General features: G+C 42.2%; 1 pseudogene; it reads left to right on the top strand.

Annotated features, from left to right (window-relative positions):
- Nucleotides 1-3,093: 3,093 nt before the first annotated feature.
- On the top strand, nucleotides 3,094-7,105 carry LOC140526833 (large ribosomal subunit protein uL3-like; annotated as a pseudogene).
- The last annotated feature ends 1,891 nt before the right edge of the window (nucleotides 7,106-8,996 follow it).

Raw genomic sequence — 8,996 nt, 5'->3', positions numbered from 1 at the left:
TGCTCTTGCTCCAGGCATAGTCTTTCCTAGTTATAGCTCTGCTCCTGGTTAATAACTGTCTTCCATAATGATCTGCAAAATTAACTGCAAGAAAAGGAATCCCTTAGTTTTCTTCACTAAAGTAATACTAGTTTAAATTTGCATGCTGCTATATAGTTTATAAAGCTCTTTCCTTACAAGAACTTATTGTATTATTGTGTTATTCTTCCCCCCACATTTTAGAAATGAAGCAATTAAAACTCAGAGAGATTAAATGACTTGCCCACGGATACACAGTTCATAGATATGAAGACAATATGGTGACGGGACCCAAGTATTATCTCTACAGTTGTAGGATCTAGGTTCAAATGCAATTTCTGATACTAGCTGTGCAACTATGGACAAATCACTTAATTGCACTATGCCTCAGTTTTCTCAACTATAAAATAATATGGTTGGACTAGATGGTCACTGAGGACTTTTATAGCTCTAGATCTATGGATAATTTCATGATTCAAGTCCAGATCCACTAATATCAAATCCAATCCTCTTCCCATGACATGATCTTGCTTTTCTGACTGAAACATAGTGACTGAACCTAGATAATGTCTAAGATCTTTTCCGGCTCTAACCTTCAATAATTCTATAAGTAAATCTCTTTGAGAGTAGTGGAAAATATATACAATCTCATTAGCAACACACAAACATTTTCTTCTTTAGCATCTAGAGTAGTCTTTGGAAGGATTTGTTGACACTTGCATAATTAGCTTGCTGGTCAAGGACTGGTGTTGAATTTTTCACATATATGCAGAGCTCAACAAGTGAGTGTTTAATAGGGAAATAACAAGGGAAGATACAAGCAGTGAAAGATAACTATGACGTTGAGCCAGAACAAAATCCCTCCTTAAATGGAAGGATGAGGAGGTCCATGGGCAAATACATTTTAATGAAATCATAAGATTTAAGAACAGGCAAATTTAGAGATGTTAGAGACTGTCTAATACAATCTTGTTCTTTGGCAGAAGAGGAAATTCAGTGACTTGTCCAAGACCACATGAGTCAGAGGCAGGATACAAAGCCAGGGTTCCTGATGACAAGTCTAATGGTCAGTCCATTGTATTTCACTGCCTTTATTCTTAGAATCATAAATGTAGAGAGAGAAGAGACCACAGAGGCTGGTTAGTACAACTGTCTTATTTTACAGATGGAAAAATTGGAGGCCAGAAAAGTAAAGTGACTTGACCCAGGTTATACAAATAGTAAACAGCAGAGCTGGGATTTAAACCTAGGTCAGTCATTCAGTCAGTGATCATTTATTAAATTCCTACTATGTGCTAGGCACTGTGCCAAGTATTGGGGATACAAAGAAAGGCAAAAGCCAGTCCTTACCCTCAAGGAGTTTACCGTTTAATGGGGGACACAACATGCACGCCACTATGCAACCTATATACAGGGTAAATTAGAAATAATCAAAAGAGGAAAGGCACTAGAATTCAGGGGGATTTGGAAAGCATCCCTGTAGTAGGTGGAATCTTAGTTGTGATTTGAAGGAAGCTAGGGAAGGTAGTAGATGGAAATGAGAAGGGGAACATTCCATCTATGGCAGATAGCCAGGAAAAATGCCCAGAGCTGAGAAATGGAGAGCCTTGTTCAAGAAACAAGGAGTGGGGGGGGCAGAGCCAAGATGGCAGAGTAGAAAGACACATATACTCTAGCACTTCTCCCATAGCCCACAAAATATCTGTAAAAAAAAATGACTCAACAAATTCTAGAGCAGCAGAAACCACAGAACAACAGAGCAAAAGAGGTTTCCAGCCAAAGGCAACCTGAAAGGCCAACAGGAAAGGTCTATCTCATGGAATGCTGAGCGGAGTGAAGCCCAGCCCTGGCCATGTAGCACTGGGAGGACCAGGACCTGAACAGACCTCTGGGGCAGAGTTCCCAGCAGGGAGGATCCCAGATACCTCAACCCACAAGTGACAAAGAAAATTCCAAAGATCAGTGTGGGAGGGCTTTTCCAGCAGGACTAGAGGGGAACAGAGTGCTTTACAACAACAACAGCAGCAGCAGACTGTAGGCAGCTATGGTGGCTGGGAAGCAACCTGGGTCCATTGTCCAGACAGTTCAGCTTAAAGCCTCTGTTGGAAGGGAGCAGCTGATCTAAACCTCAGCCCTCAGTAATGGCTCCACCCCCACCCAAAGCCCTGGAGGACATTGAACTGCTGAGTTGAATCTCAGCCTTTAATATGATACTGGGGAAAGAAGGGGCAATAGCACCATCCTTTTGACAAAGGATTCAGAAGTCAAGTAACTGTCCCGGAAAATGCCCAAAAAAGGGGGAAAAAGATAAGACCATAGAAGGTTACTTTCCTGGTGAACAGTTGTCTCCTCCCATTCTTTCAGACGAGGAAGAACAAGGCATACTGTTACAGGAAGTCAAAGCCCCTGCCTCCAGAGCCTGAAAAGTGAACTTAAATTGGACTCAGGCAATAGAAAAGCTTGAAAAGTGAGTTAGCAATTTGCTAAAGGAGAACCAAAAAAATGCTGAGGAAAATAACACCTTTAAAATGAGGCTAACTCAACTGAAAAAAGAGGTCTGAAAAGTCAATGAGGAGAAGGAGCCTTTAAAAAGCAGAATTAGCCAAATGCAGGAGAAGGTTCAAAAGCTCACTGAACAAAATAGTTCTTTAAAAGAGAACATTGAGTTCAGGGAAGCTAATGACTATGACATAAACCAAGCAATTAAAAAACAAAACCAAAAGTTTGAAAAAAAATAGAAGATAATGTGAAACATCACATTGGAAAAACAACTCACCTGGAAAATAGATCCAGGAAAGACAATTTTAAAATTTTGGGACTACCTGAAAGCCATGATCAAAATACGAGCCTAGACATTATCTTCCATGAAATTATCAAGGAAAATTGTCCTGATATTCTAGAACCAGAAGGCAAAAGAAATATTGAAAGAATTCACTGATCACCTCTTGAAAGAGACCAGAAGAGAGAAACTCTTAGGAATATTGTGGCCAAATTTCAGAGTTCCCAGGTCAAGGAGAAAATACTACAGCTCTCCAAACTTGCCTTGGTGGCAGCCCCAAGTACATCAGCAGCAGCATGCCCCACTAGAAGTTCTCCACTCCCAGGCATGGGTCTCTGGGCTTCCTTCCTTGAAAGAGAAGCAGCAGGTACCAGGGGAAGGTGAAGAGCTTCCCCAAAGATGACCTCTCCAAGCCCACCCATCTGACTGCCTTTCTGAAATACAGGGCCAGCATGACCCATATTGTTTGAGAGGTAGACCAGCCCAGCTCAAAGGTCAATAAGAAGGAAGTGGTCAAGACTGTGACAATAGTGGAGATACCCCCCATGGTCATTGTGGGCATTGTGGGCTATGTGCAAACCCCAAGAGGCCTGTGGAGCTTTAAAACCATCTTTGCTGAGCACATCAGTAATGAGTGTAAGAGGTGGTTCTATAAGAATTGGCATAAGTCAGGGCGGAGCCAAGATGGCGGAGTAGAAAGACGCACATACACATAGCTCCGAACCCACAACCAATAGAATGACTACAAAGAAGTAACTCATGGCGAATTCTGAACCCAGAGGCCACAGAACATTGGAGCGAGGAAGATTTCTGTTCCGGAGAGACCCGCAAACCTCTTCCAAAAGGTCCTTCGCGCTGCGGACTGGGCGCCAGGACTGGGAGTTGAGTATAGCCCGGCCACGGCCGCAGCACCGAGAGGAACAGATCCAAGCAGGCTTCAGGGATGGGATCTCCAGCGGCAGCACAAGTCCCTCCACCTACAGGTGACGGGGGTCGGTGAGAGAGTTTCTTTGGCGGGTCGAGGGGGGAGTGGGGTGCCCCCATGGCTCGGGCCCCCTCCGGAGACAGAAGCTGAGGGGCAGCAGCAGACCGGAGCTCCCCAAGCAGGCAGGAGCCTGGATCCATTGTTGAAGGTCTGTGCATAAACTCCCTGAGGGAACTGAGCCTGAGAGGCGTCCCTACCCTGACCTGAGCATCTGAACTTAATCTCACACTGAATAGCAGCCCTGCCCCCACCCAAAGCCCTGAGGCTGGAAGCAGCATTTGAATCTCAGACCCCAAACGCTGGCTGGGAGGATCAGGAGGCAAGGTGGGTGTGAGGAAAATATTCAGAGGTCAAGTCACTGGCTGGGAAAATGCCCAGAAAAGGGAAAAGAAATAAGACTATAGAAGATTACTTTTTTGGTGAACAGGCATTTCCTCCCTTCCTTTCTGATGAGGAAGAACAATGCTTACCATCAGGCAAAGACACAGAAATCAAGGATTCTGTGCCCCAGCCCACCCAATGGGCTCAGGCCATGGAAGAGCTCAAAAAGAATTTTGAAAATCAAGTTAGAGAGGTGGAGGAAAAGCTGGGAAGAGAAATGAGAGACATGAAGTCAAAGCATGAACAGCAAATCAGCTCCCTGCTAAAGGAGACCCAAAAAAATGTTGAAGAAAATAACGCCTAGAAAACTAGCCTAACTCAATTGGCAAAAGAGGTTCAAAAAGCCAATGAGGAGAAGAATGCTTTCAAAAGCAGAATTAGCTAAATGGAAAAGGAGATTCAAAAGCTCAGTGAAGAAAATAGTTCTTTCAAAACTAGAATGGCACAGATGGACACTAAGGACTTTATGAGAAAGCAAGAAATCACAGAACAAAGCCAGAAGAATGGAAAAATGGAAGATAATGTGAAATATCTCATGGGAAAAACAACTGACCTGGAGAACAGATCAAGGAGAGATAATTTAAAATTTATGGGACTACCTAAAAGCCATGATCAAAAGAAGAGCCTAGACATCATCTTTCATGAAATTATCAAGGAAAACTGCCCTGAGATTCTAGAACCAGAGGGCAAAATAAATATTCGAGGAATCCGCAGGACACCACCTGAAAGAGATCCAAAAAGAGAAACTCCTAGGAACATTGTGGCCAAATTCCAGAGTTCCCAGGTCAAGGAGAAAATATTGCAAGCAGCTAGAAAGAAACAATTCAAGTATTGTGGAAATACAATCAGGATAACACAAGATCTAGCAGCTTCTACATTAAGGGATTGAAGGGCATGGAATAGGATATTCCAGAAGTCAAAGGAACTAGGACTAAAACCAAGAATCACCTACCCAGCAAAACTGAGTATAATACTTCAGGGGAAAAATTGGTCTTTCAATGAAATAGAGGATTTTCAAGCATTCTTGATGAAAAGACCAGAGCTGAAAAGAAAATTTGACTTCCAAACACAAGAATGAAGAGAACCATGAAAAGGTGAACAGCAAGGAGAAGTCATAAGGGACTTACTAAAGTTGAACTGTTTACATTCCTACATGGAAAAACAATATTTGTAACTCTTGAAACATTTCAGTATCTGGGTACTGGGTGGGAGTACACACACACACATGCACACAAGCACACATACATAGAGACAGAGTGCACAGAGTGAATTGAAGAGGATGGGATCATATCTTTAAAAAAAATGAAATCAAGCAGTGAGAGAGAAAGATATTGGGAGAAGAAAGGGAGAAATTGAATGGGGCAAATTATCTCTCATAAAAGAGGCAAGCAAAAGACTCATTAGTGGAAGGATAAAGAGGGGAGGTGAGAGAAAAACATGAAGTCTACTCTCATCACATTCCACTAAAGGAAAGAATAAAATGCACACTCATTTTGGTATGAAAACCTATCTTACAATACAGGAAAGTGGGGGATAAGGGGATAAGCAGGGTGGGGGGGATGATAGAAGGGAGGGCATGGGGAGGAGAGTGCAATTTGAGGTCGACACTCATGGGGAGGGATAGGATCATAAGAGAATAGAAGTAATGGGGGACAGGATAGGAGGGAGGGAAATATAGTCAGTCCTATACAACACAACTATTATGGAAGTCATTTGCAAAACTACACAGATTTGGCCTATATTGAATTGCTTGCCTTCCAAAGGGAAGGGGTGGAGAGGGAGGGAGGTAAAGAAGTTGGAACTCAAAGTGTTAGGATCAACTGTCGAGTAATGTTCTTGCCACTAGGAAATAAGAAATACAGGTAAAGGGGTATAGAAAGTTATCTGGCCCTACAGGACAAAAGAGAAGACGGAGACAAGGGCAGAGAGGGAGGATAGAAGAGAGAGCAGATTGGTCATAGGGGCAATTAGAATGCTTGGTGTTTGGGGTGGGGAGGGGATAAAAAGGGAGAAAATTTGTAACCCAAAATTTTGTGAAAATGAATGTTAAAAGTTAAATAAAAAAAAAAGAATAAAAAAAAATAATAAAGAATTGGCATAAGTCCAAGAAGAAGGCCTTCACCAAGTACTGCAAAAAGTGGCAAGATGAGGATGGCAAAAAGCAGCTGGAGAAAGACCTGAGCAGCATGAAGAAGTACTACCAGGTAATCCGTGTCATTGCCCACACCCAGAAAATCCTGCTCCCTCTGAGGCAGAAGAAGTCTCACCTGATGGAGATCTAGGTGAATGGTGGTAGCATGGCTGAGAAACTGGACTGGACCCATGAGAAGCTGGAGCAGCAGGTGCCCGTGTCCACCAAGTTTGGGCAAGATGAGATGATTGATTTCATTGGGATGATGAAGGGCAGGGGTTACAAAGGTGCCACTAGCCACTGGCACACCAAGAAACTGCCCCCAAAAACCCACCAAGGGCTGCATAAGGTGGCATGTGTTGGAGCTTGGCATCCTGCCCAGGTAGCTTTCTCTGTGGCTCAAGCTGGTAAGATGGACTACCACCATCACACTGAGATCAACAAAAAGATTTACAAGATTGGCCAGGGCTACCAGATCAAGGATGGAAAACTGATTAAAAACAATGCATCCACAGATTATGATCTGTCCAACAAGAGCATCAATCCTCTGGGAGGCTTTGTCCACTACAGTGAAGTGACAAATGACTTTATCATGCTGGAAGGCTGTATTGTTGGGACCAAGAATCGTGTCCTTATCCTATGAAGGTCCCTGCCCGTACAGACCAAACGTTGTGCCCTGGAGAAGATTGACCTGAAGTTTATCGACACCACATCCAAATTTGGCCATGATTGATTCCAGACTGTGGAGGAGAAGAAAGCTTTCATGGGATCACTCAAAAAGGACCAGGTCGCAAAAGAAAAAGCTGCTTGATGTTTCCAGACCAATTTGGAGCTGGTTGATTCTCAATAAATTTTTCACAATAAAAAAAAAAAATACTGCAAGCAGCTGGAAAGAAACAATTCCAGTATTGTGAAAATACAGTCAGGATAACACAGGATCTGGCAGCTTCAACATTAAGGGATCACAGAGCTTGGAATAGGACATTCCAGAAGTCAAAGGAACTAGGATTAAAACCAAGAATCACCTACCCAGCAAACCTGATTATAATACTTCAAGGGAATAAATGGTCATTCAATGATATAGAGGACTTTTAAGCATTCATGATGAAAAGACCAGAACTGAAGAAAAAATTTGACTTTCAAACACAAGGATCAAGAGGAGCATGAAAAGGTAAACAGGAAAGAGAAATTATAAAAAACTTTCTAAAGCTGAACTGCTTACATTCCTACATGGAAAGAAAATATTTGTAACTCTTGAGACTTTTCTCAGTATTTGGGTAGGTAGAGGGATTGTACATACACACACACACACACACACACACACACACACACACACACACACATAGACAGAGAGTACAGGTTGTGTTGAATCAGAAGAGATGATATGTACAAAAAAAACAAAAATAAAAAAAATTAAGGGGTGAGGGAGGAAATTACTGGGAGGAGAAAGAGAGAAATGGAATGGGGCAGGCTATAACTCATAAGAGATGAGAAAAATCTTGTTCAATGGAGGAGAAAAGGGAGAAGGGGAGAGGGGGAAAGTGAAGCTATTCTCTCCATGTATGACTTAAGGAGGGAATAACATGCTCACTAAATTTGGTATGGAAATCTGTCTTACGCTACAGGATGGTAGGGGAGGAGGCGACAAGTCAGATGAGGGGAATGATAGAAGGGAGAGCAAATGGAAGAAAGAAGTAACTAGAAATAAACACTTTTGGGAAGGGACAAGGTCAAATGAGAGAATAAAAAAACAAGGGAGGATAAAGTAGGGTAGAGGACAGTATAGTTAGTATTACACAACATGATTATTATGGAAGTCTTTTGCAAAACAACACGCATTTAGTCTGTATTGAATTGCTTGCCTTCTCAGTGGGGACAGGTAGGGAGGGAGGGAGGGAGAGAAGTTGGAATTCAAAGTATTAGAAATGAATGTTGAGAATTATTATTGCATATAACCTGGAAATAAGAAACACAGGTAATGGGAATATTTTCTTGCCCTACAAGAAAAGAGAGAAGATGAGGACAAGGGAAGGGTGGGGTGTGATAGAAAGGAGGGTACATTGAGGGAAGGGGTAATCAGAATGCAAGGTATTAGGGGGTGGGGGGAGGGGAGAGATGGGGAGAAAAATTGGATGTTAACAAAGTGATGCATAAACAATTAGTATTAAAACAATTGACTGAATTAATTACTGAGATTAAATCAGAGACATCTTTAGTTTGAGGAAAAGAATTTTAGTCTAAGTTTCATAGAGGGAAGTAACCTCAGGTAAAATTTGGCATTGATGGAAAAGTTAAGGTTTTAATGGTAAATTTAATTTTATGTTTGTTATTTAATCAGAAACTAGAACATTATAGAAAGGCATGTAAGCCACTCACTTGACTTGCCTCAAAAGAAGTTCCTTAGCCAATGTGAAATTATAGTCATATCTGAAACCTGGCTAATGGAACTTGCCATTTTAAGGTTCTATGGTACTATTTAACTGACAGTTCTTCTGAGTCTAACTCCAGGTATGGATCGCAAGAAGGTGTTCTGCTTCCATGATGCCTGTAAGCCTGTGAGACACTGATATGAACTGCAAAAGGTGATCTCATGGGAAGGGTGGGAGAGAGGCTGTTCAGCCTGGGCTGAGGTAAGACTCTCCTGATTCAGTTTCCCCACTGACACCTGGCAGACTGTAAGCCTGACTGAATGCAAGTTGACA

Source organism: Notamacropus eugenii, chromosome 1 (assembly GCF_028372415.1).
Source record: "Notamacropus eugenii isolate mMacEug1 chromosome 1, mMacEug1.pri_v2, whole genome shotgun sequence".
NCBI lineage: Eukaryota > Metazoa > Chordata > Mammalia > Diprotodontia > Macropodidae > Notamacropus > Notamacropus eugenii.
The sequence above is the reverse complement of the archived record's forward strand: the minus strand, read 5'-3'. Positions and strand labels throughout refer to the sequence as shown.